We start from the raw sequence: 26,642 nt of genomic DNA on the forward strand, positions 1-26,642 counted from the left end.
GCGACCATATAAATGGCGATCGATGTCATTTAAATTAGATGAAACTAAATGCTGGAGATTGGATCGCGAATGGAATTTGCGATTTGGAAATGTTTCGATTCAATTATTCTCCAATTCGTGGATTCAAAACATACTCATTCCCCAGGTGAGGCTCGAACTCACAACCTCCGCATTACTCAGTAACAGAGCAGTACTGCCATATAAGTACGGCGCGCTAACCGATTGTGCCACTGGGGAACATGAAATAAACAATTGAGTGCACTTTCAATAGTATAACCGCATTTTGTTCAATACAACTTGTGTCAGAAATCTCGTGGAATTTTAATATTAGTTCTCTTTATTTAAATTTGACGGTTCATATATAATTGTACGAATATAAGTTAAAAGTAATACATATACAGAACAAATACACTCATACGTAGCTGATATTTAGCAGCACGGTTTATTATTAAAACTTTCTTGAAACTGGTGGGTAATACAAAATGACTCGAATTGAAGATATCTGACTACTTGCATTGAAAGATTGGCCAGGAATGTCACGCGCAGTGTCTTTTGTGACATTACTAACAATACGTCCAACACGTTTAATCCTTTTATTATCCAATACATCACAGTGTCCGGCTTTTCGTTTCGACTGACAACGTAGTATTTTGGCAATACTAAAGTCACTAAACTCATTTCCGTTTACATGTCTTTCTTGTGTTCTCTCGCTATGTGTAATCGAGGAAACGTAATTTGGCGTCTTTTTCTTGCATGACTCCACCGACGACGGCGTGCTTTCAGGTTTATATCGCGCAATATAATCCTCGTTCGCTTGGCTGTTAGTTGTTATAAACTCGTGGTTATTGGATTTCTTATATCCTCGACGACGGCGGCGGAAGTCGCTTTCAGCAAACATTTCTTTCCAACCCTCTGCTAGTCTCCAGAAATGACCGTGAGTCAGGTCATGTATACTACGAGGACTCTTGATGAAGCAATTGTTCAAAGAGAGGTTATGACGGATTGATTTCTTCCAGCAAGGGCTCTTCTCACGATAATACGGAAAAGTTGTCTCTATATAGCGGTAGATATCTTTCAATGTAGCCCTCTGTTCAGCGTATGACCTTATAGCCAAGACGATAAGTGCTACGAAGCTATACGGCGGTCGGTCTATGCATGACAATCTATTGTGAGAGTTGAAATTACTGGTATACGGTGGATTGGCATACATATGCTGTGTGCGTGAGTAAATATCTGCAGCATACATTAAGTTACCTCTTGGATTGTGCATCGTCATCTTGAATGATGTAATTTTTGTGAATTTAAGAATGGCTTGAGTCAACAAGGTAGACCATATGTCACCTTGAAATCTGCATATTATTCAAAATAACCCAATCAGAGAGCAGGAAAACAAATGGCATTAACCCCTAATTAAAATACAGCACTTAATGGCGATAATCGAACAAATTTACCTATTGTGTTATCCGTAATATCATGTGCTTTGCACTTTCATAAATATCTCACCTGTTACATAATCTATATAAAGTGTATTGGGTTATTGTTTTATAGCATGGATGAATGAAATGTAATATACGTGAAAATTATTGAATATCATTCTTGAAATGAACATAGATCATCCGCAATTTCAATTTGCCAATCAGTAAACGATCACAAGATGGCGCTCCAACAAACAGTCTGCTTAACAGCGCCCTCAAAATAGTAGAATTATATAACCGTCTTAAGCAAGTCAATGACATCTATTCTTCTACCTGAATAATGCATCACCACTGGACGTTTTTAGCAGGCTTTGTAAACACTGGGTAAATAAATAAGTAAATAACAGCACTTCACAGGATTGCAAGCAATTATCGTTAGATTTATACGTCAGCTGTGATGCCATTTATCCATTTTAATTGAGTCGGGTTAAGCAGGTGTTTAACTCAAATTCGACGTATTTGCAATTTTGCGACCATATAAATGGCGATCGATGTCATTTAAATTAGATAAACCTAAATGCTGGAGATTGGATCGCGAATGGAATTTGCGATTTGGAAATGTTTCGATTCAATTATTCTCCAATTCGTGGATTCAAAACATACTCATTCCCCAGGTGAGGCTCGAACTCACAACCTCCGCATTACTCAGTAACAGAGCAGTACTGCCATATAAGTACGGCGCGCTAACCGATTGTGCCACTGGGGAACATGAAATAAACAATTGAGTGCACTTTCAATAGTATAACCGCATTTTGTTCAATACAACTTGTGTCAGAAATCTCGTGGAATTTTAATATTAGTTCTCTTTATTTAAATTTGACGGTTCATATATAATTGTACGAATATAAGTTAAAAGTAATACATATACAGAACAAATACACTCATACGTAGCTGATATTTAGCAGCACGGTTTATTATTAAAACTTTCTTGAAACTGGTGGGTAATACAAAATGACTCGAATTGAAGATATCTGACTACTTGCATTGAAAGATTGGCCAGGAATGTCACGCGCAGTGTCTTTTGTGACATTACTAACAATACGTCCAACACGTGTAATCCTTTTATTATCCAATACATCACAGTGTCCGGCTTTTCGTTTCGACTGACAACGTAGTATTTTGGCAATACTAAAGTCACTAAACTCATTTCCGTTTACATGTCTTTCTTGTGTTCTCTCGCTATGTGTAATCGAGGAAACGTAATTTGGCGTCTTTTTCTTGCATGACTCCACCGACGACGGCGTGCTTTCAGGTTTATATCGCGCAATATAATCCTCGTTCGCTTGGCTGTTAGTTGTTATAAACTCGTGGTTATTGGATTTCTTATATCCTCGACGACGGCGGCGGAAGTCGCTTTCAGCAAACATTTCTTTCCAACCCTCTGCTAGTCTCCAGAAATGACCGTGAGTCAGGTCATGTATACTACGAGGACTCTTGATGAAGCAATTGTTCAAAGAGAGGTTATGACGGATTGATTTCTTCCAGCAAGGACTCTTCTCACGATAATACGGAAAAGTTGTCTCTATATAGCGGTAGATATCTTTCAATGTAGCCCTCTGTTCAGCGTATGACCTTATAACCAAGACGATAAGTGCTACGAAGCTATACGGCGGTAAGTCTATGCATGACAATCTATTGTGAGAGTTGAAATTACTGGTATACGGTGGATTGGCATACATATGCTGTGTGCGTGAGTAAATATCTGCAGCATACATTAAGTTACCTCTTGGATTGTGCATCGTCATCTTGAATGATGTAATTTTTGTGAATTTAAGAATGGCTTGAGTCAACAAGGTAGACCATATGTCACCTTGAAATCTGCATATTATTCAAAATAACCAAATCAGAGAGCAGGAAAACAAATGGCATTAACCCCTAATTAAAATACAGCACTTAATGGCGATAATCGAACAAATTTACCTATTGTGTTATCCGTAATATCATGTGCTTTGCACTTTCATAAATATCTCACCTGTTACATAATCTATATAAAGTGTATTGGGTTATTGTTTTAAAGCATGGATGAATGACATGTAATGTACGCGAAAATTATTGAATATCATTCTTGAAATGAACATAGATTATCCGTAATTTCAATTTGCCAATCAGTAAACGATCACAAGATGGCGCTCCAACAAACAGTCTGCTTAACAGCGCCCTCAAAATAGTAGAATTATATAACCGTCTTAAGCAAGTCAATGACATCTATTCTTCTACCTGAATAATGCATCACCACTGGACGTTTTTAGCAGGCTTTGTAAACACTGGGTAAATAAATAAGTAAAAAACAGCACTTCGATCGATGTCATTTAAATTAGATGAAACTAAATGCTGGAGATTGGATCGCGAATGGAATTTGCGATTTGGAAATGTTTCGATTCAATTATTCTCCAATTCGTGGATTCAAAACATACTCATTCCCCAGGTGAGGCTCGAACTCACAACCTCCGCATTACTCAGTAACAGAGCAGTACTGCCATATAAGTACGGCGCGCTAACCGATTGTGCCACTGGGGAAGATGAAACAAACAATTGAGTGCACTTTCAATAGTATAACCGCATTTTGTTCAATACAACTTGTGTCAGAAATCTCGTGGAATTTTAATATTAGTTCTCTTTATTTAAATTTGACGGTTCATATATAATTGTACGAATATAAGTTAAAAGTAATACATATACAGAACAAATACACTCATACGTAGCTGATATTTAGCAGCACGGTTTATTATTAAAACTTTCTTGAAACTGGTGGGTAATACAAAATGACTCGAATTGAAGATATCTGACTACTTGCATTGAAAGATTGGCCAGGAATGTCACGCGCAGTGTCTTTTGTGACATTACTAACAATACGTCCAACACGTTTAATCCTTTTATTATCCAATACATCACAGTGTCCGGCTTTTCGTTTCGACTGACAACGTAGTATTTTGGCAATACTAAAGTCACTAAACTCATTTCCGTTTACATGTCTTTCTTGTGTTCTCTCGCTATGTGTAATCGAGGAAACGTAATTTGGCGTCTTTTTCTTGCATGACTCCACCGACGACGGCGTGCTTTCAGGTTTATATCGCGCAATATAATCCTCGTTCGCTTGGCTGTTAGTTGTTATAAACTCGTGGTTATTGGATTTCTTATATCCTCGACGACGGCGGCGGAAGTCGCTTTCAGCAAACATTTCTTTCCAACCCTCTGCTAGTCTCCAGAAATGACCGTGAGTCAGGTCATGTATACTACGAGGACTCTTGATGAAGCAATTGTTCAAAGAGAGGTTATGACGGATTGATTTCTTCCAGCAAGGACTCTTCTCACGATAATACGGAAAAGTTGTCTCTATATAGCGGTAGATATCTTTCAATGTAGCCCTCTGTTCAGCGTATGACCTTATAGCCAAGACGATAAGTGCTACGAAGCTATACGGCGGTAAGTCTATGCATGACAATCTATTGTGAGAGTTGAAATTACTGGTATACGGTGGATTGGCATACATATGCTGTGTGCGTGAGTAAATATCTGCAGCATACATTAAGTTACCTCTTGGATTGTGCATCGTCATCTTGAATGATGTAATTTTTGTGAATTTAAGAATGGCTTGAGTCAACAAGGTAGACCATATGTCACCTTGAACTCTGCATATTATTCAAAATAACCAAATCAGAGAGCAGGAAAACAAATGGCATTAACCCCTAATTAAAATACAGCACTTAATGGCGATAATCGAACAAATTTACCTATTGTGTTATCCGTAATATCATGTGCTTTGCACTTTCATAAATATCTCACCTGTTACATAATCTATATAAAGTGTATTGGGTTATTGTTTTAAAGCATGGATGAATGACATGTAATGTACGCGAAAATTATTGAATATCATTCTTGAAATGAACATAGATTATCCGTAATTTCAATTTGCCAATCAGTAAACGATCACAAGATGGCGCTCCAACAAACAGTCTGCTTAACAGCGCCCTCAAAATAGTAGAATTATATAACCGTCTTAAGCAAGTCAATGACATCTATTCTTCTACCTGAATAATGCATCACCACTGGACGTTTTTAGCAGGCTTTGTAAACACTGGGTAAATAAATAAGTAAAAAACAGCACTTCGATCGATGTCATTTAAATTAGATGAAACTAAATGCTGGAGATTGGATCGCGAATGGAATTTGCGATTTGGAAATGTTTCGATTCAATTATTCTCCAATTCGTGGATTCAAAACATACTCATTCCCCAGGTGAGGCTCGAACTCACAACCTCCGCATTACTCAGTAACAGAGCAGTACTGCCATATAAGTACGGCGCGCTAACCGATTGTGCCACTGGGGAACATGAAATAAACAATTGAGTGCACTTTCAATAGTATAACCGCATTTTGTTCAATACAACTTGTGTCAGAAATCTCGTGGAATTTTAATATTAGTTCTCTTTATTTAAATTTGACGGTTCATATATAATTGTACGAATATAAGTTAAAAGTAATACATATACAGAACAAATACACTCATACGTAGCTGATATTTAGCAGCACGGTTTATTATTAAAACTTTCTTGAAACTGGTGGGTAATACAAAATGACTCGAATTGAAGATATCTGACTACTTGCATTGAAAGATTGGCTAGGAATGTCACGCGCAGTGTCTTTTGTGACATTACTAACAATACGTCCAACACGTTTAATCCTTTTATTATCCAATACATCACAGTGTCCGGCTTTTCGTTTCGACTGACAACGTAGTATTTTGGCAATACTAAAGTCACTAAACTCATTTCCGTTTACATGTCTTTCTTGTGTTCTCTCGCTATGTGTAATCGAGGAAACGTAATTTGGCGTCTTTTTCTTGCATGACTCCACCGACGACGGCGTGCTTTCAGGTTTATATCGCGCAATATAATCCTCGTTCGCTTGGCTGTTAGTTGTTATAAACTCGTGGTTATTGGATTTCTTATATCCTCGACGACGGCGGCGGAAGTCGCTTTCAGCAAACATTTCTTTCCAACCCTCTGCTAGTCTCCAGAAATGACCGTGAGTCAGGTCATGTATACTACGAGGACTCTTGATGAAGCAATTGTTCAAAGAGAGGTTATGACGGATTGATTTCTTCCAGCAAGGACTCTTCTCACGATAATACGGAAAAGTTGTCTCTATATAGCGGTAGATATCTTTCAATGTAGCCCTCTGTTCAGCGTATGACCTTATAGCCAAGACGATAAGTGCTACGAAGCTATACGGCGGTAAGTCTATGCATGACAATCTATTGTGAGAGTTGAAATTACTGGTATACGGTGGATTGGCATACATATGCTGTGTGCGTGAGTAAATATCTGCAGCATACATTAAGTTACCTCTTGGATTGTGCATCGTCATCTTGAATGATGTAATTTTTGTGAATTTAAGAATGGCTTGAGTCAACAAGGTAGACCATATGTCACCTTGAAATCTGCATATTATTCAAAATAACCCGATCAGAGAGCAGGAAAACAAATGGCATTAACCCCTAATTAAAATACAGCACTTAATGGCGATAATCGAACAAATTTACCTATTGTGTTATCCGTAATATCATGTGCTTTGCACTTTCATAAATATCTCACCTGTTACATAATCTATATAAAGTGTATTGGGTTATTGTTTTAAAGCATGGATGAATGACATGTAATGTACGCGAAAATTATTGAATATCATTCTTGAAATGAACATAGATTATCCGTAATTTCAATTTGCCAATCAGTAAACGATCACAAGATGGCGCTCCAACAAACAGTCTGCTTAACAGCGCCCTCAAAATAGTAGAATTATATAACCGTCTTAAGCAAGTCAATGACATCTATTCTTCTACCTGAATAATGCATCACCACTGGACGTTTTTAGCAGGCTTTGTAAACACTGGGTAAATAAATAAGTAAAAAACAGCACTTCGATCGATGTCATTTAAATTAGATGAAACTAAATGCTGGAGATTGGATCGCGAATGGAATTTGCGATTTGGAAATGTTTCGATTCAATTATTCTCCAATTCGTGGATTCAAAACATACTCATTCCCCAGGTGAGGCTCGAACTCACAACCTCCGCATTACTCAGTAACAGAGCAGTACTGCCATATAAGTACGGCGCGCTAACCGATTGTGCCACTGGGGAAGATGAAACAAACAATTGAGTGCACTTTCAATAGTATAACCGCATTTTGTTCAATACAACTTGCGTCAGAAATCTCGTGGAATTTTAATATTAGTTCTCTTTATTTAAATTTGACGGTTCATATATAATTGTACGAATATAAGTTAAAAGTAATACATATACAGAACAAATACACTCATACGTAGCTGATATTTAGCAGCACGGTTTATTATTAAAACTTTCTTGAAACTGGTGGGTAATACAAAATGACTCGAATTGAAGATATCTGACTACTTGCATTGAAAGATTGGCCAGGAATGTCACGCGCAGTGTCTTTTGTGACATTACTAACAATACGTCCAACACGTTTAATCCTTTTATTATCCAATACATCACAGTGTCCGGCTTTTCGTTTCGACTGACAACGTAGTATTTTGGCAATACGAAAGTCACTAAACTCATTTCCGTTTACATGTCTTTCTTGTGTTCTCTCGCTATGTGTAATCGAGGATACGTAATTTGGCGACTTTTTCTTGCATGACTCCACCGACGACGGCGTGCTTTCAGGTTTATATCGCGCAATATAATCCTCGTTCGCTTGGCTGTTAGTTGTTATAAACTCGTGGTTATTGGATTTCTTATATCCTCGACGACGGCGGCGGAAGTCGCTTTCAGCAAACATTTCTTTCCAACCCTCTGCTAGTCTCCAGAAATGACCGTGAGTCAGGTCATGTATACTACGAGGACTCTTGATGAAGCAATTGTTCAAAGAGAGGTTATGACGGATTGATTTCTTCCAGCAAGGACTCTTCTCACGATAATACGGAAAAGTTGTCTCTATATAGCGGTAGATATCTTTCAATGTAGCCCTCTGTTCAGCGTATGACCTTATAGCCAAGACGATAAGTGCTACGAAGCTATACGGCGGTAAGTCTATGCATGACAATCTATTGTCAGAGTTGAAATTACTGGTATACGGTGGATTGGCATACATATGCTGTGTGCGTGAGTAAATATCTGCAGCATACATTAAGTTACCTCTTGGATTGTGCATCGTCATCTTGAATGATGTAATTTTTGTGAATTTAAGAATGGCTTGAGTCAACAAGGTAGACCATATGTCACCTTGAAATCTGCATATTATTCAAAATAACCCAATCAGAGAGCAGTCAAACAAATGGCATTAACCTCTAATTAAAATACAGCGCTTAATGGCGATAATCGAACAAATTTACCTATTGTGTTATCCGTAATATCATGTGCTTTGCACTTTCATAAATATCTCACCTGTTACATAATCTATATAAAGTGTATTGGGTTATTGTTTTAAAGCATGGATGAATATACGTGAAAAATATTGAATATCATTCTTGAAATGAACATAGATCATCCGCAATTTCAATTTGCCAATCAGTAAACGATCACAAGATGGCGCTCCAACAAACAGTCTGCTTAACAGCGCCCTCAAAATAGTAGAATTATATAACCGTCTTAAGCAAGTCAATGACATCTATTCTTCTACCTGAATAATGCATCACCACTGGACGTTTTAAGCAGGCTTTGTAAACACTGGGTAAATAAATAAGTAAATAACAGCACTTCACAGGATTGCATGCAATTATCGTTAGATTTATACGTCAGCTGTGATGCCATTTATCCATTTTAATTGAGTCGGGTTAAGCAGGTGTTTAACTCAAATTCGACGTATTTGCAATTTTGCGACCATATAAATGGCGATCGATGTCATTTAAATTAGATGAAACTAAATGCTGGAGATTGGATCGCGAATGGAATTTGCGATTTGGAAATGTTTCGATTCAATTATTCTCCAATTCGTGGATTCAAAACATAATCATTCCCCAGGTGAGGCTCGAACTCACAACCTCCGCATTACTCAGTAACAGAGCAGTACTGCCATATAATTACGGCGCGCTAACCGATTGTGCCACTGGGGAACATGAAATAAACAATTGAGTGCACTTTCAATAGTATAACCCCATTTTGTTCAATATACAACTTGTGTCAGAAATCTCGTGGAATTTTAATATTAGTTCTCTTTATTTAAATTTGACGGTTCATATATAATTGTACGAATATAAGTTAAAAGTAATACATATACAGAACAAATACACTCATACGTAGCTGATATTTAGCAGCACGGTTTATTATTAAAACTTTCTTGAAACTGGTGGGTAATACAAAATGACTCGAATTGAAGATATCTGACTACTTGCATTGAAAGATTGGCCAGGAATGTCACGCGCAGTGTCTTTTGTGACATTACTAACAATACGTCCAACACGTTTAATCCTTTTATTATCCAATACATCACAGTGTCCGGCTTTTCGTTTCGACTGACAACGTAGTATTTTGGCAATACTAAAGTCACTAAACTCATTTCCGTTTACATGTCTTTCTTGTGTTCTCTCGCTATGTGTAATCGAGGAAACGTAATTTGGCGTCTTTTTCTTGCATGACTCCACCGACGACGGCGTGCTTTCAGGTTTATATCGCGCAATATAATCCTCGTTCGCTTGGCTGTTAGTTGTTATAAACTCGTGGTTATTGGATTTCTTATATCCTCGACGACGGCGGCGGAAGTCGCTTTCAGCAAACATTTCTTTCCAACCCTCTGCTAGTCTCCAGAAATGACCGTGAGTCAGGTCATGTATACTACGAGGACTCTTGATGAAGCAATTGTTGAAAGAGAGGTTATGACGGATTGATTTCTTCCAGCAAGGGCTCTTCTCACGATAATACGGAAAAGTTGTCTCTATATAGCGGTAGATATCTTTCAATGTAGCCCTCTGTTCAGCGTATTACCTTATAGCCAAGACGATAAGTGCTACGAAGCTATACGGCGGTCGGTCTATGCATGACAATGTATTGTGAGAGTTGAAATTACTGGTATACGGTGGATTGGCATACATATGCTGTGTGTGTGAGTAAATATCTGCAGCATACATTAAGTTACCTCTTGGATTGTGCATCGTCATCTTGAATGATGTAATTTTTGTGAATTTAAGAATGGCTTGAGTCAACAAGGTAGACCATATGTCACCTTGAAATCTGCATATTATTCAAAATAACCCAATCAGAGAGCAGGAAAACAAATGGCATTAACCCCTAATTAAAATACAGCACTTAATGGCGATAATCGAACAAATTTACCTATTGTGTTATCCGTAATATCATGTGCTTTGCACTTTCATAAATATCTCACCTGTTACATAATCTATATAAAGTGTATTGGGTTATTGTTTTAAAGCATGGATGAATATACGTGAAAAATATTGAATATCATTCTTGAAATGAACATAGATCATCCGCAATTTCAATTTGCCAATCAGTAAACGATCACAAGATGGCGCTCCAACAAACAGTCTGCTTAACAGCGCCCTCAAAATAGTAGAATTATATAACCGTCTTAAGCAAGTCAATGACATCTATTCTTCTACCTGAATAATGCATCACCACTGGACGTTTTAAGCAGGCTTTGTAAACACTGGGTAAATAAATAAGTAAATAACAGCACTTCACAGGATTGCATGCAATTATCGTTAGATTTATACGTCAGCTGTGATGCCATTTATCCATTTTAATTGAGTCGGGTTAAGCAGGTGTTTAACTCAAATTCGACGTATTTGCAATTTTGCGACCATATAAATGGCGATCGATGTCATTTAAATTAGATGAAACTAAATGCTGGAGATTGGATCGCGAATGGAATTTGCGATTTGGAAATGTTTCGATTCAATTATTCTCCAATTCGTGGATTCAAAACATAATCATTCCCCAGGTGATGCTCGAACTCACAACCTCCGCATTACTCAGTAACAGAGCAGTACTGCCATATAAGTACGGCGCGCTAACCGATTGTGCCACTGGGGAACATGAAATAAACAATTGAGTGCACTTTCAATAGTATAACCCCATTTTGTTCAATACAACTTGTGTCAGAAATCTCGTGGAATTTTAATATTAGTTCTCTTTATTTAAATTTGACGGTTCATATATAATTGTACGAATATAAGTTAAAAGTAATACATATACAGAACAAATACACTCATACGTAGCTGATATTTAGCAGCACGGTTTATTATTAAAACTTTCTTGAAACTGGTGGGTAATACAAAATGACTCGAATTGAAGATATCTGACTACTTGCATTGAAAGATTGGCCAGGAATGTCACGCGCAGTGTCTTTTGTGACATTACTAACAATACGTCCAACACGTTTAATCCTTTTATTATCCAATACATCACAGTGTCCGGCTTTTCGTTTCGACTGACAACGTAGTATTTTGGCAATACTAAAGTCACTAAACTCATTTCCGTTTACATGTCTTTCTTGTGTTCTCTCGCTATGTGTAATCGAGGAAACGTAATTTGGCGTCTTTTTCTTGCATGACTCCACCGACGACGGCGTGCTTTCAGGTTTATATCGCGCAATATAATCCTCGTTCGCTTGGCTGTTAGTTGTTATAAACTCGTGGTTATTGGATTTCTTATATCCTCGACGACGGCGGCGGAAGTCGCTTTCAGCAAACATTTCTTTCCAACCCTCTGCTAGTCTCCAGAAATGACCGTGAGTCAGGTCATGTATACTACGAGGACTCTTGATGAAGCAATTGTTGAAAGAGAGGTTATGACGGATTGATTTCTTCCAGCAAGGGCTCTTCTCACGATAATACGGAAAAGTTGTCTCTATATAGCGGTAGATATCTTTCAATGTAGCCCTCTGTTCAGCGTATTACCTTATAGCCAAGACGATAAGTGCTACGAAGCTATACGGCGGTCGGTCTATGCATGACAATGTATTGTGAGAGTTGAAATTACTGGTATACGGTGGATTGGCATACATATGCTGTGTGTGTGAGTAAATATCTGCAGCATACATTAAGTTACCTCTTGGATTGTGCATCGTCATCTTGAATGATGTAATTTTTGTGAATTTAAGAATGGCTTGAGTCAACAAGGTAGACCATATGTCACCTTGAAATCTGCATATTATTCAAAATAACCCAATCAGAGAGCAGGAAAACAAATGGCATTAACCCCTAATTAAAATACAGCACTTAATGGCGATAATCGAACAAATTTACCTATTGTGTTATCCGTAATATCATGTGCTTTGCACTTTCATAAATATCTCACCTGTTACATAATCTATATAAAGTGTATTGGGTTATTGTTTTAAAGCATGGATGAATGACATGTAATGTACGCGAAAATTATTGAATATCATTCTTGAAATGAACATAGATTACCCGTAATTTCAATTTGCCAATCAGTAAACGATCACAAGATGGCGCTCCAACAAACAGTCTGCTTAACAGCGCCCTCAAAATAGTAGAATTATATAACCGTCTTAAGCAAGTCAATGACATCTATTCTTCTACCTGAATAATGCATCACCACTGGACGTTTTTAGCAGGCTTTGTAAACACTGGGTAAATAAATAAGTAAAAAACAGCACTTCGCAGGATTGCAAGCAATTATCGTTAGATTTATACGTCAGCTGTGATGCCAATTATCCATTTTAATTGAGTCGGGTTAAGCAGGTGTTTAACTCAAATTCGACGTATTTGCAATTTTGCGACCATATAAATGGCGATCGATGTCATTTAAATTAGATGAAACTAAATGCTGGAGATTGGATCGCGAATGGAATTTGCGATTTGGAAATGTTTCGATTCAATTATTCTCCAATTCGTGGATTCAAAACATACTCATTCCCCAGGTGAGGCTCGAACTCACAACCTCCGCATTACTCAGTAACAGAGCAGTACTGCCATATAAGTACGGCGCGCTAACTGATTGTGCCACTGGGGAAGATGAAACAAACAATTGAGTGCACTTTCAATAGTATAACCGCATTTTGTTCATTACAACTTGTGTCAGAAATCTCGTGGAATTTTAATATTAGTTCTCTTTATTTAAATTTGATGGTTCATATATAATTGTACGAATATAAGTTAAAAGTAATACATATACAGAACAAATACACTCATACGTAGCTGATATTTAGCAGCACGGTTTATTATTAAAACTTTCTTGAAACTGGTGGGTAATACAAAATGACTCGAATTGAAGATATCTGACTACTTGCATTGAAAGATTGGCCAGGAATGTCACGCGCAGTGTCTTTTGTGACATTACTAACAATACGTCCAACACGTTTAATCCTTTTATTATCCAATACATCACAGTGTCCGGCTTTTCGTTTCGACTGACAACGTAGTATTTTGGCAATACTAAAGTCACTAAACTCATTTCCGTTTACATGTCTTTCTTGTGTTCTCTCGCTATGTGTAATCGAGGAAACGTAATTTGGCGTCTTTTTCTTGCATGACTCCACCGACGACGGCGTGCTTTCAGGTTTATATCGCGCAATATAATCCTCGTTCGCTTGGCTGTTAGTTGTTATAAACTCGTGGTTATTGGATTTCTTATATCCTCGACGACGGCGGCGGAAGTCGCTTTCAGCAAACATTTCTTTCCAACCCTCTGCTAGTCTCCAGAAATGACCGTGAGTCAGGTCATGTATACTACGAGGACTCTTGATGAAGCAATTGTTCAAAGAGAGGTTTTGACCGATTGATTTCTTCAAGCAAGGGCTCTTCTCACGATAACCCCTAAAAATTCGAAGAGCATCGGGGAAAATATTAATAATCATCCTTATCAATCGCTTGCTTTATTTTATTCGAATCTATGAAATTCACGATTTTTTTTTACATTTGTTGGCAACTTCCGCGCTAAAAAACTTATGGCTATAACTATATTTGACACGTTTTTCTTTTAAGCCCAATAAATTATTCATACATGTCAAGCTCTGTTCGATTCTTTCAGGGCATATGGCCGTTTTTAGTCGAAAATATTTGTTGTGGGAACACTTTTATTCTCCAATTCGTGGATTCAAAACATACTCATTCCCCAGGTGAGGCTCGAACTCACAACCTCCGCATTACTCTGTAACAGAGCAGTACTGCCATATAAGTACGGCGCGCTAACCAATGGTGCCACTGGGAAAGATGAAACAAACAATTGAGTGCACTTTCAATAGTATAACCGCATTTTGTTCAATACAACTTGCGTCAGAAATATCGTGGAATTTTAATATTAGTTTTCTTTATTTAAATTTGACGGTTCATATATAATTGTACGAATATAAGTTTAAAGTAATACATATACAGAACAAATACACTCATACGTAGCTGATATTTAACAGCACGGTTTATTATTAAAACTTTCTTGAAACTGGTGGGTAATACAAAATGACTCGAATTGAAGATATCTGACTACTTGCATTGAAAGATTGGCCAGGAATGTCACGCGCAGTGTCTTTTGTGACATTACTAACAATACGTCCAACACGTTTAATCCTTTTATTATCCAATACATCACAGTGTCCGGCTTTTCGTTTCGACTGACAACGTAGTATTTTGGCAATACTAAAGTCACTAAACTCATTTCCGTTTACATGTCTTTCTTGTGTTCTCTCGCTATGTGTAATCGAGGAAACGTAATTTGGCGTCTTTTTCTTGCATGACTCCACCGACGACGGCGTGCTTTCAGGTTTATATCGCGCAATATAATCCTCGTTCGCTTGGCTGTTAGTTGTTATAAACTCGTGGTTATTGGATTTCTTATATCCTCGACGACGGTGGCGGAAGTCGCTTTCAGCAAACATTTCTTTCCAACCCTCTGCTAGTCTCCAGAAATGACCGTGAGTCAGGTCATGTATACTACGAGGACTCTTGATGAAGCAATTGTTCAAAGAGAGGTTATGACGGATTGATTTCTTCCAGCAAGGGCTCTTCTCACGATAACCCCTAAAAATTCGAAGAGCATCGGGGAAAATATTAATAATCATCCTTATCAATCGCTTGCTTTATTTTATTCGAATCTATGAAATTCACGATTTTTTTTTACATTTGTTGGCAACTTCCGCGCTAAAAAAGTTATGGCTATAACTAAATTTGACACGTTTTTCTTTTAAGCCCAATAAATTATTCATACATGTCAAGCTCTGTTCGATTCTTTCAGGGCATATGGCCGTTTTTAGTCGAAAATATTTGTTGTGGGAACACTTTTATTCTCCAATTCGTGGATTCAAAACATACTCATTCCACAGGTGAGGCTCGAACTCACATGCTCCGCAGTACTCTGTAACAGAGCAGTACTGCCATATAAGTACGGCGGGCTAACCGATGGTGCCACTGGGAAAGATGAAACAAACAATTGAGTGCACTTTCAATGGTATAACCGCATTTTGTTCAATACAACTTGCGTCAGAAATATCGTGGAATTTTAATATTAGTTTTCTTTATTTAAATTTGACGGTTCATATATAATTGTACGAATATAAGTTTAAAGTAATACATATACAGAACAAATACACTCATACGTAGCTGATATTTAACAGCACGGTTTATTATTAAAACTTTCTTGAAACTGGTGGGTAATACAAAATGACTCGAATTGAAGATATCTGACTACTTGCATTGAAAGATTGGCCAGGAATGTCACGCGCAGTGTCTTTTGTGACATTACTAACAATACGTCCAACACGTTTAATCCTTTTATTATCCAATACATCACAGTGTCCGGCTTTTCGTTTCGACTGACAACGTAGTATTTTGGCAATACTAAAGTCACTAAACTCATTTCCGTTTACATGTCTTTCTTGTGTTCTCTCGCTATGTGTAATCGAGGAAACGTAATTTGGCGTCTTTTTCTTGCATGACTCCACCGACGACGGCGTGCTTTCAGGTTTATATCGCGCAATATAATCCTCGTTCGCTTGGCTGTTAGTTGTTATAAACTCGTGGTTATTGGATTTCTTATATCCTCGACGACGGCGGCGGAAGTCGCTTTCAGCAAACATTTCTTTCCAACCCTCTGCTAGTCTCCAGAAATGACCGTGAGTCAGGTCATGTATACTACGAGGACTCTTGATGAAGCAATTGTTCAAAGAGAGGTTATGACCGATTGATTTCTTCCAGCAAGGGCTCTTCTCACGATAACCCCTAAAAATTCGAAGAGCATCGGGGAAAATATTAATAATCATCCTTATCAATCGCTTGCTTTATTTTATTCGAATCTATGAAATTCACGATTTTTTTTTACATTTGTTGGCAACTTCCGCGCTAAAAAAGTTATGGCTATAACTAAATTTGACACGTTTTTCTTTTAAGCCCAATAAATTATTCATACATGTAAAGCTCTGTTCGATTCTTTCAGGGCATATGGCCGTTTTTAGTCGAAAATATTTGTTGTGGGAACACTTTTATTCTTCAATTCGTGGATTCAAAACATACTCATTCCACAGGTGAGGCTCGAACTCACAACCTCCGCATTACTCAGTAACAGAGCAGTACTGCCATATAAGTACGGCGCGCTAACCGATGGTGCCACTGGAAAAGATGAAACAAACATTTGAGTGCACTTTCAATAGTATAACCGCATTTTGTTCAATACAACTTGCGTCAGAAATATCGTGGAATTGTAATATTAGTTTTCTTTATTTAAATTTGACGGTTCATATATAATTGTACGAATATAAGTTTAAAGTAATACATATACAGAACAAATACACTCATACGTAGCTGATATTTAACAGCACGGTTTATTATTAAAACTTTCTTGAAACTGGTGGGTAATACAAAATGACTCGAATTGAAGATATCTGACTACTTGCATTGAAAGATTGGCCAGAAATGTCACGCGCAGTGTCTTTTGTGACATTACTAACAATACGTCCAACACGTTTAATCCTTTTATTATCCAATACATCACAGTGTCCGGCTTTTCGTTTCGACTGACAACGTAGTATTTTGGCAATACTAAAGTCACTAAACTCATTTCCGTTTACATGTCTTTCTTGTGTTCTCTCGCTATGTGTAATCGAGGAAACGTAATTTGGCGTCTTTTTCTTGCATGACTCCACCGACGACGGCGTGCTTTCAGGTTTATATCGCGCAATATAATCCTCGTTCGCTTGGCTGTTAGTTGTTATAAACTCGTGGTTATTGGATTTCTTATATCCTCGACGACGGCGGCGGAAGTCGCTTTCAGCAAACATTTCTTTCCAACCCTCTGCTAGTCTCCAGAAATGACCGTGAGTCAGGTCATGTATACTACGAGGACTCTTGATGAAGCAATTGTTGAAAGAGAGGTTATGACGGATTGATTTCTTCCAACAAGGGCTCTTCTCACGATAATACGGAAAAGTTGTCTCTATATAGCGGTAGATATCTTTCAATGTAGCCCTCTGTTCCGCGTATGACCTTATAGCCAAGACGATAAGTGCTACGAAGCTATACGGCGGTCGGTCTATGCATGACAATCTATTGTGAGAGTTGAAATTACTGGTATACGGTGGATTGGCATACATATGCTGTGTGCGTGAGTAAATATCTGCAGCATACATTAAGTTACCTCTTGGATTGTGCATCATCATCTCGAATGATGTATTTTTTGTGAATTTAAGAATGGCTTGAGTCAACAAGGTAGACCATATGTCACCTTGAAATCTGCATATTATTCAAAATAACCCAATCGGAGAGCAGGAAAACAAATGGCATTAACCCCTAATTAAAATACAGCACTTAATGGCGATAATCGAACAAATTTACCTATTGTGTTATCCGTAATATCATGTGCTTTGCACTTTCATAAATATCTCACCTGTTACATAATCTATATAAAGTGTATAGGGTTATTGTTTTATAGCATGGATGAATGAAATGTAATGTACGTGAAAATTATTGAATATCATTCTTGAAATGAACATAGATCATCCATAATTTCAATTTGCCAATCAGTAAACGATCACAAGATGGCGCTCCAACAAAACAGTCTGCTTAACAGCGCCCTCAAAATAGTAGAATTATATAACCGTCTTAAGCAAGTCAATGACATCTATTCTTCTACCTGAATAATGCATCACCACTGGACGTTTTTAGCAGGCTTTGTAAACACTGGGTAAATAAGTAAGTAAAAAACAGCACTTCACAGGATTGCAAGCAATTATTGTTAGATTTATACGTCAGCTGTGATGCCATTTATCCATTTTAATTGAGTCGGGTTAAGCAGGTGTTTAATTCAAATTCGACGTATTTGCAATTTTGCGACCATATAAATGGCGATCAATGTCATTGAAATTAGATGAAACTAAATGCTGGAGATTGGATCGCGAATGGAATTTGCAATTTGGAAATGTTTCGATTCAATTATTCTCCAATTCGTGGATTCAAAACATACTCATTCCCCAGGTGAGGCTCGAACTAACAACCTCCGCATTACTCAGTAACAGAGCAGTACTGCCATATAAGTACGGCGCGCTAACCGATTGTGCCACTGGGGAAGATGAAACAAACAATTGAGTGCACTTTCAATAGTATAACCGCATTTTGTTCAATACAACTTGCGTTAGAAATCTCGTGGAATTTTAATATTAGTTCTCTTTATTTAAATTTGACGGTTCATATATAATTGTACGAATATAAGTTAAAAGTAATGCATATACAGAACAAATACACTCACACGTAGCTGATATTTAGCAGCACGGTTTATTATTAAAACTTTCTTGAAACTGGTGGGTAATACAAAATGACTCGAATTGAAGATATCTGACTACTTGCATTGAAAGATTGGCCAGGAATGTCACGCGCAGTGTCTTTTGTGACATTACTAACAATACGTCCAACACGTTTAATCCTTTTATTATCCAATACATCACAGTGTCCGGCTTTTCGTTTCGACTGACAACGTAGTATTTTGGCAATACTAAAGTCACTAAACTCATTTCCGTTTACATGTCTTTCTTGTGTTCTCTCGCTATGTGTAATCGAGGAAACGTAATTTGGCGTCTTTTTCTTGCATGACTCCACCGACGACGGCGTGCTTTCAGGTTTATATCGCGCAATATAACCCTCGTTCGCTTGGCTGTTAGTTGTTATAAACTCGTGGTTATTGGATTTCTTATATCCTCGACGACGGCGGCGGAAGTCGCTTTCAGCAAACATTTCTTTCCAACCCTCTGCTAGTCTCCAGAAATGACCGTGAGTCAGGTCATGTATACTACGAGGACTCTTGATGAAGCAATTGTTCAAAGAGAGGTTATGACGGATTGATTTCTTCCAGCAAGGGCTCTTCTCACGATAATACGGAAAAGTTGTCTCTATATAGCGGTAGATATCTTTCAAATGAATGTAGCCCTCTGTTCCGCGTATGACCTTGTAGCCAAGACGATAAGTGCTACGAAGCTGTACGGCGGTCGGTCTATGCATGACAATCTATTGTGAGAGTTGAAATTACTGGTATACGGTGGATTGGCATACATATGCTGTGTGCGTGAGTAAATATCTGCAGCATACATTAAGTTACCTCTTGGATTGTGCATCGTCATCTTGAATGATGTAATTTTTGTGAATTTAAGAATGGCTTGAGTCAACAAGGTAGACCATATGTCACCTTGAAATCTGCATATTATTCAAAATAACCCAATCAAAGAGCAGGAAAACAAATGGCATTAACCCCTAATTAAAATACAGCACTTAATGGCGATAATCGAACAAATTTACCTGTTGTGTTATCCGTAATATAATGTGCTTCGCACTTTCATAAATATCTCACCTGTTACATAATCTATATAAACTGTATTGGGTTATTGTTTTATAGCATGGATGAATGAAATGTAATGTACGTGAAAATTATTGAATATCATTCTTGAAATGAACATAGATAATCCGTAATTTCAATTTGCCAATCAGTAAACGATCACAAGATGGCGCTCCAACAAACAGTCTGCTTAACAGCGCCCTCAAAATAGTAGAATTATATAACCGTCTTAAGCAAGTCAATGACATCTATTCTTCTACCTGAATAATGCATCACCACTGGACGTTTTTAGCAGACTTTGTAAACACTGGGTAAATAAATAAGTAAAAAACAGCACTTCACAGGATTGCATGCAATTATCGTTAGATTTATACGTCAGCTGTGATGCCATTTATCCATTTTAATTGAGTCGGGTTAAGCAGGTGTTTAACTCAAATTCGACGTATTTGCAATTTTGCGACCATATAAATGGCGATCGATGTCATTTAAATTAGATGAAACTAAATGCTGGAGATTGGATATAATTTGGAAATGTTTCGATTCAATTATTCTCCAATTCGTGGATTCAAAACATACTCATTCCCCAGGTGAGGCTCGAACTCACAACCTCCGCATTACTCAGTAACAGAGCAGTACTGCCATATAAGTACGGCGCGCTAACCGATTGTGCCACTGGGGAAGATGAAACAAACAATTGAGTGCACTTTCAATAGTATAACCGCATTTTGTCCAATACAACTTGCGTCAGAAATCTCGTGGAATTTTAATATTAGTTCTCTTTATTTAAATTTGACGGTTCATATATAATTGTACGAATATAAGTTAAAAGTAATACATATACAGAACAAATACACTCATACGTAGCTGATATTTAGCAGCACGGTTTATTATTAAAACTTTCTTGAAACTGGTGGGTAATACAAAATGACTCGAATTGAAGATATCTGACTACTTGCATTGAAAGATTGGCCAGGAATGTCACGCGCAGTGTCTTTTGTGACATTACTAACAATACGTCCAACACGTTTAATCCTTTTATTTTCCAATACATCACAGTGTCCGGCTTTTCGTTTCGACTGACAACGTAGTATTTTGGCAATACTAAAGTCACTAAACTCATTTCCGTTTCATGTCTTTCTTGTGTTCTCTCGCTATGTGTAATCGAGGAAACGTAATTTGGCGTCTTTTTCTTGCATGACTCCACCGACGACGGCGTGCTTTCAGGTTTATATCGCGCAATATAATCCTCGTTCGCTTGGCTGTTAGTTGTTATAAACTCGTGGTTATTGGATTTCTTATATCCTTGACGACGGCGGCAGAAGTCGCTTTCACCAAACATTTCTTTCCAACCCTCTGCTAGTCTTCAGAAATGACCGTGAGTCAGGTCATGTATACTACGACGACTCTTGATGAAGCAATTGTTCAAAGAGAGGTTATGACGGATTGAATTCTTCCAGCAAGGGCTCTTCTCGTAATTTGGCGTCTTTTTCTTGCATGACTCCACCGACGACGGCGTGCTTTCAGGTTTATATCGCGCAATATAATCCTCGTTCGCTTGGCTGTTAGTTGTTATAAACTCGTGGTTATTGGATTTCTTATATCCTCGACGACGGCGGCGGAAGTCGCTTTCAGCAAACATTTCTTTCCAACCCTCTGCTAGTCTCCAGAAATGACCGTGAGTCAGGTCATGTATACTACGAGGACTCTTGATGAAGCAATTGTTCAAAGAGAGGTTATGACGGATTGATTTCTTCCAGCAAGGGCTCTTCTCACGATAATACGGAAAAGTTGTCTCTATATAGCGGTAGATATCTTTCAATGTAGCCCTCTGTTCAGCGTATGACCTTATAGCCAAGACGATAAGTGCTACGAAGCTATACGGCGGTCGGTCTATGCATGACAATCTATTGTGAGAGTTGAAATTACTGGTATACGGTGGATTGGCATACATATGCTGTGTGCGTGAGTAAATATCTGCAGCATACATTAAGTTACCTCTTGGATTGTGCATCGTCATCTCGAATGATGTATTTTTTGTGAATTTAAGAATGGCTTGAGTCAACAAGGTAGACCATATGTCACCTTGAAATCTGCATATTTTTCAAAATAACCCAATCGGAGAGCAGGAAAACAAATGGCATTAACCCCTAATTAAAATACAGCACTTAATGGCGATAATCGAACAAATTTACCTATTGTGTTATCCGTAATATCATGTGCTTTGCACTTTCATAAATATCTCACCTGTTACATAATCTATATAAAGTGTATAGGGTTATTGTTTTATAGCATGGATGAATGAAATGTAATGTACGTGAAAATTATTGAATATCATTCTTGAAATGAACATAGATCATCCATAATTTCAATTTGCCAATCAGTAAACGATCACAAGATGGCGCTCCAACAAAACAGTCTGCTTAACAGCGCCCTCAAAATAGTAGAATTATATAACCGTCTTAAGCAAGTCAATGACATCTATTCTTCTACCTGAATAATGCATCACCACTGGACGTTTTTAGCAGGCTTTGTAAGCACTGGGTAAATAAATAAGTAAAAAACAGCACTTCACAGGATTGCAAGCAATTATTGTTAGATTTATACGTCAGCTGTGATGCCATTTATCCATTTTAATTGAGTCGGGTTAAGCAGGTGTTTAATTCAAATTCGACGTATTTGCAATTTTGCGACCATATAAATGGCGATCGATGTCATTGAAATTAGATGAAACTAAATGCTGGAGATTGGATCGCGAATGGAATTTGCAATTTGGAAATGTTTCGATTCAATTATTCTCCAATTCGTGGATTCAAAACATACTCATTCCCCAGGTGAGGCTCGAACTAACAACCTCCGCATTACTCAGTAACAGAGCAGTACTGCCATATAAGTACGGCGCGCTAACCGATTGTGCCACTGGGGAAGATGAAACAAACAATTGAGTGCACTTTCAATAGTATAACCGCATTTTGTTCAATACAACTTGCGTTAGAAATCTCGTGGAATTTTAATATTAGTTCTCTTTATTTAAATTTGACGGTTCATATATAATTGTACGAATATAAGTTAAAAGTAATGCATATACAGAACAAATACACTCACACGTAGCTGATATTTAGCAGCACGGTTTATTATTAAAACTTTCTTGAAACTGGTGGGTAATACAAAATGACTCGAATTGAAGATATCTGACTACTTGCATTGAAAGATTGGCCAGGAATGTCACGCGCAGTGTCTTTTGTGACATTACTAACAATACGTCCAACACGTTTAATCCTTTTATTATCCAATACATCACAGTGTCCGGCTTTTCGTTTCGACTGACAACGTAGTATTTTGGCAATACTAAAGTCACTAAACTCATTTCCGTTTACATGTCTTTCTTGTGTTCTCTCGCTATGTGTAATCGAGGAAACGTAATTTGGCGTCTTTTTCTTGCATGACTCCACCGACGACGGCGTGCTTTCAGGTTTATATCGCGCAATATAATCCTCGTTCGCTTGGCTGTTAGTTGTTATAAACTCGTGGTTATTGGATTTCTTATATCCTCGACGACGGCGGCGGAAGTCGCTTTCAGCAAACATTTCTTTCCAACCCTCTGCTAGTCTCCAGAAATGACCGTGAGTCAGGTCATGTATACTACGAGGACTCTTGATGAAGCAATTGTTCAAAGAGAGGTTATGACGGATTGATTTCTTCCAGCATGGGCTCTTCTCACGATAATACGGAAAAGTTGTCTCTATATAGCGGTAGATATCTTTCAATGTAGCCCTCTGTTCCGCGTATGACCTTGTAGCCAAGACGATAAGTGCTACGAAGCTGTACGGCGGTCGGTCTATGCATGACAATCTATTGTGAGAGTTGAAATTACTGGTATACGGTGGATTGGCATACATATGCTGTGTGCGTGAGTAAATATCTGCAGCATACATTAAGTTACCTCTTGGATTGTGCATCGTCATCTTGAATGATGTAATTTTTGTGAATTTAAGAATGGCTTGAGTCAACAAGGTAGACCATATGTCACCTTGAAATCTGCATATTATTCAAAATAACCCAATCAAAGAGCAGGAAAACAAATGGCATTAACCCCTAATTAAAATACAGCACTTAATGGCGATAATCGAACAAATTTACCTGTTGTGTTATCCGTAATATAATGTGCTTCGCACTTTCATAAATATCTCACCTGTTACATAATCTATATAAACTGTATTGGGTTATTGTTTTATAGCATGGATGAATGAAATGTAATGTACGTGAAAATTATTGAATATCATTCTTGAAATGAACATAGATAATCCGTAATTTCAATTTGCCAATCAGTAAACGATCACAAGATGGCGCTCCAACAAACAGTCTGCTTAACAGCGCCCTCAAAATAGTAGAATTATATAACCGTCTTAAGCAAGTCAATGACATCTATTCTTCTACCTGAATAATGCATCACCACTGGACGTTTTTAGCAGACTTTGTAAACACTGGGTAAATAAATAAGTAAAAAACAGCACTTCACAGGATTGCATGCAATTATCGTTAGATTTATACGTCAGCTGTGATGCCATTTATCCATTTTAATTGAGTCGGGTTAAGCAGGTGTTTAACTCAAATTCGACGTATTTGCAATTTTGCGACCATATAAATGGCGATCGATGTCATTTAAATTAGATGAAACTAAATGCTGGAGATTGGATATAATTTGGAAATGTTTCGATTCAATTATTCTCCAATTCGTGGATTCAAAACATACTCATTCCCCAGGTGAGGCTCGAACTCACAACCTCCGCATTACTCAGTAACAGAGCAGTACTGCCATATAAGTACGGCGCGCTAACCGATTGTGCCACTGGGGAAGATGAAACAAACAATTGAGTGCACTTTCAATAGTATAACCGCATTTTGTCCAATACAACTTGCGTCAGAAATCTCGTGGAATTTTAATATTAGTTCTCTTTATTTAAATTTGACGGTTCATATATAATTGTACGAATATAAGTTAAAAGTAATACATATACAGAACAAATACACTCATACGTAGCTGATATTTAGCAGCACGGTTTATTATTAAAACTTTCTTGAAACTGGTGGGTAATACAAAATGACTCGAATTGAAGATATCTGACTACTTGCATTGAAAGATTGGCCAGGAATGTCACGCGCAGTGTCTTTTGTGACATTACTAACAATACGTCCAACACGTTTAATCCTTTTATTTTCCAATACATCACAGTGTCCGGCTTTTCGTTTCGACTGACAACGTAGTATTTTGGCAATACTAAAGTCACTAAACTCATTTCCGTTTCATGTCTTTCTTGTGTTCTCTCGCTATGTGTAATCGAGGAAACGTAATTTGGCGTCTTTTTCTTGCATGACTCCACCGACGACGGCGTGCTTTCAGGTTTATATCGCGCAATATAATCCTCGTTCGCTTGGCTGTTAGTTGTTATAAACTCGTGGTTATTGGATTTCTTATATCCTCGACGACGGCGGCAGAAGTCGCTTTCACCAAACATTTCTTTCCAACCCTCTGCTAGTCTTCAGAAATGACCGTGAGTCAGGTCATGTATACTACGACGACTCTTGATGAAGCAATTGTTCAAAGAGAGGTTATGACGGATTGAATTCTTCCAGCAAGGGCTCTTCTCGTAATTTGGCGTCTTTTTCTTGCATGACTCCACCGACGACGGCGTGCTTTCAGGTTTATATCGCGCAATATAATCCTCGTTCGCTTGGCTGTTAGTTGTTATAAACTCGTGGTTATTGGATTTCTTATATCCTCGACGACGGCGGCGGAAGTCGCTTTCAGCAAACATTTCTTTCCAACCCTCTGCTAGTCTCCAGAAATGACCGTGAGTCAGGTCATGTATACTACGAGGACTCTTGATGAAGCAATTGTTCAAAGAGAGGTTATGACGGATTGATTTCTTCCAGCAAGGGCTCTTCTCACGATAATACGGAAAAGTTGTCTCTATATAGCGGTAGATATCTTTCAATGTAGCCCTCTGTTCAGCGTATGACCTTATAGCCAAGACGATAAGTGCTACGAAGCTATACGGCGGTCGGTCTATGCATGACAATCTATTGTGAGAGTTGAAATTACTGGTATACGGTGGATTGGCATACATATGCTGTGTGCGTGAGTAAATATCTGCAGCATACATTAAGTTACCTCTTGGATTGTGCATCGTCATCTCGAATGATGTATTTTTTGTGAATTTAAGAATGGCTTGAGTCAACAAGGTAGACCATATGTCACCTTGAAATCTGCATATTATTCAAAATAACCCAATCGGAGAGCAGGAAAACAAATGGCATTAACCCCTAATTAAAATACAGCACTTAATGGCGATAATCGAACAAATTTACCTATTGTGTTATCCGTAATATCATGTGCTTTGCACTTTCATAAATATCTCACCTGT

The 26,642-nt window shown here is 37.8% G+C and overlaps 12 non-coding genes across 12 annotated transcripts; all 12 read right to left on the reverse strand.

Annotated features, from left to right (window-relative positions):
- Window positions 1–137: 137 nt before the first annotated feature.
- On the reverse strand, window positions 138–237 carry TRNAI-UAU (transfer RNA isoleucine (anticodon UAU)). The gene is made up of 2 exons: window positions 200–237; window positions 138–173 (listed from the first exon to the last, which is right to left on the reverse strand). It is a non-coding gene; the product is annotated as a tRNA-Ile (tRNA).
- A 1,844-nt stretch (window positions 238–2,081) lies between these two features.
- Window positions 2,082–2,181, reverse strand: TRNAI-UAU (transfer RNA isoleucine (anticodon UAU)). Its single transcript has 2 exons — window positions 2,144–2,181; window positions 2,082–2,117 (listed from the first exon to the last, which is right to left on the reverse strand). It is a non-coding gene; the product is annotated as a tRNA-Ile (tRNA).
- A 1,711-nt stretch (window positions 2,182–3,892) lies between these two features.
- TRNAI-UAU (transfer RNA isoleucine (anticodon UAU)) lies at window positions 3,893–3,992 on the reverse strand. Its single transcript has 2 exons — window positions 3,955–3,992; window positions 3,893–3,928 (listed from the first exon to the last, which is right to left on the reverse strand). It is a non-coding gene; the product is annotated as a tRNA-Ile (tRNA).
- Window positions 3,993–5,703: 1,711 nt separating this feature from the next.
- On the reverse strand, window positions 5,704–5,803 carry TRNAI-UAU (transfer RNA isoleucine (anticodon UAU)). Its single transcript has 2 exons — window positions 5,766–5,803; window positions 5,704–5,739 (listed from the first exon to the last, which is right to left on the reverse strand). It is a non-coding gene; the product is annotated as a tRNA-Ile (tRNA).
- A 1,711-nt stretch (window positions 5,804–7,514) lies between these two features.
- On the reverse strand, window positions 7,515–7,614 carry TRNAI-UAU (transfer RNA isoleucine (anticodon UAU)). Its single transcript has 2 exons — window positions 7,577–7,614; window positions 7,515–7,550 (listed from the first exon to the last, which is right to left on the reverse strand). It is a non-coding gene; the product is annotated as a tRNA-Ile (tRNA).
- Window positions 7,615–9,448: 1,834 nt separating this feature from the next.
- Window positions 9,449–9,548, reverse strand: TRNAI-UAU (transfer RNA isoleucine (anticodon UAU)). Its single transcript has 2 exons — window positions 9,511–9,548; window positions 9,449–9,484 (listed from the first exon to the last, which is right to left on the reverse strand). It is a non-coding gene; the product is annotated as a tRNA-Ile (tRNA).
- A 1,836-nt stretch (window positions 9,549–11,384) lies between these two features.
- On the reverse strand, window positions 11,385–11,484 carry TRNAI-UAU (transfer RNA isoleucine (anticodon UAU)). Its single transcript has 2 exons — window positions 11,447–11,484; window positions 11,385–11,420 (listed from the first exon to the last, which is right to left on the reverse strand). It is a non-coding gene; the product is annotated as a tRNA-Ile (tRNA).
- Window positions 11,485–13,328: 1,844 nt separating this feature from the next.
- Window positions 13,329–13,428, reverse strand: TRNAI-UAU (transfer RNA isoleucine (anticodon UAU)). The gene is made up of 2 exons: window positions 13,391–13,428; window positions 13,329–13,364 (listed from the first exon to the last, which is right to left on the reverse strand). It is a non-coding gene; the product is annotated as a tRNA-Ile (tRNA).
- Window positions 13,429–18,864: 5,436 nt separating this feature from the next.
- On the reverse strand, window positions 18,865–18,964 carry TRNAI-UAU (transfer RNA isoleucine (anticodon UAU)). The gene is made up of 2 exons: window positions 18,927–18,964; window positions 18,865–18,900 (listed from the first exon to the last, which is right to left on the reverse strand). It is a non-coding gene; the product is annotated as a tRNA-Ile (tRNA).
- Window positions 18,965–20,799: 1,835 nt separating this feature from the next.
- Window positions 20,800–20,899, reverse strand: TRNAI-UAU (transfer RNA isoleucine (anticodon UAU)). The gene is made up of 2 exons: window positions 20,862–20,899; window positions 20,800–20,835 (listed from the first exon to the last, which is right to left on the reverse strand). It is a non-coding gene; the product is annotated as a tRNA-Ile (tRNA).
- A 2,144-nt stretch (window positions 20,900–23,043) lies between these two features.
- TRNAI-UAU (transfer RNA isoleucine (anticodon UAU)) lies at window positions 23,044–23,143 on the reverse strand. The gene is made up of 2 exons: window positions 23,106–23,143; window positions 23,044–23,079 (listed from the first exon to the last, which is right to left on the reverse strand). It is a non-coding gene; the product is annotated as a tRNA-Ile (tRNA).
- A 1,830-nt stretch (window positions 23,144–24,973) lies between these two features.
- Window positions 24,974–25,073, reverse strand: TRNAI-UAU (transfer RNA isoleucine (anticodon UAU)). Its single transcript has 2 exons — window positions 25,036–25,073; window positions 24,974–25,009 (listed from the first exon to the last, which is right to left on the reverse strand). It is a non-coding gene; the product is annotated as a tRNA-Ile (tRNA).
- Between the last annotated feature and the right edge of the window lie 1,569 nt (window positions 25,074–26,642).

This window comes from Saccoglossus kowalevskii, chromosome 4 (assembly GCF_978046115.1).
Source record: "Saccoglossus kowalevskii chromosome 4, keSacKowa6.1, whole genome shotgun sequence".
NCBI classification, from domain to species: Eukaryota; Metazoa; Hemichordata; class Enteropneusta; family Harrimaniidae; genus Saccoglossus; species Saccoglossus kowalevskii.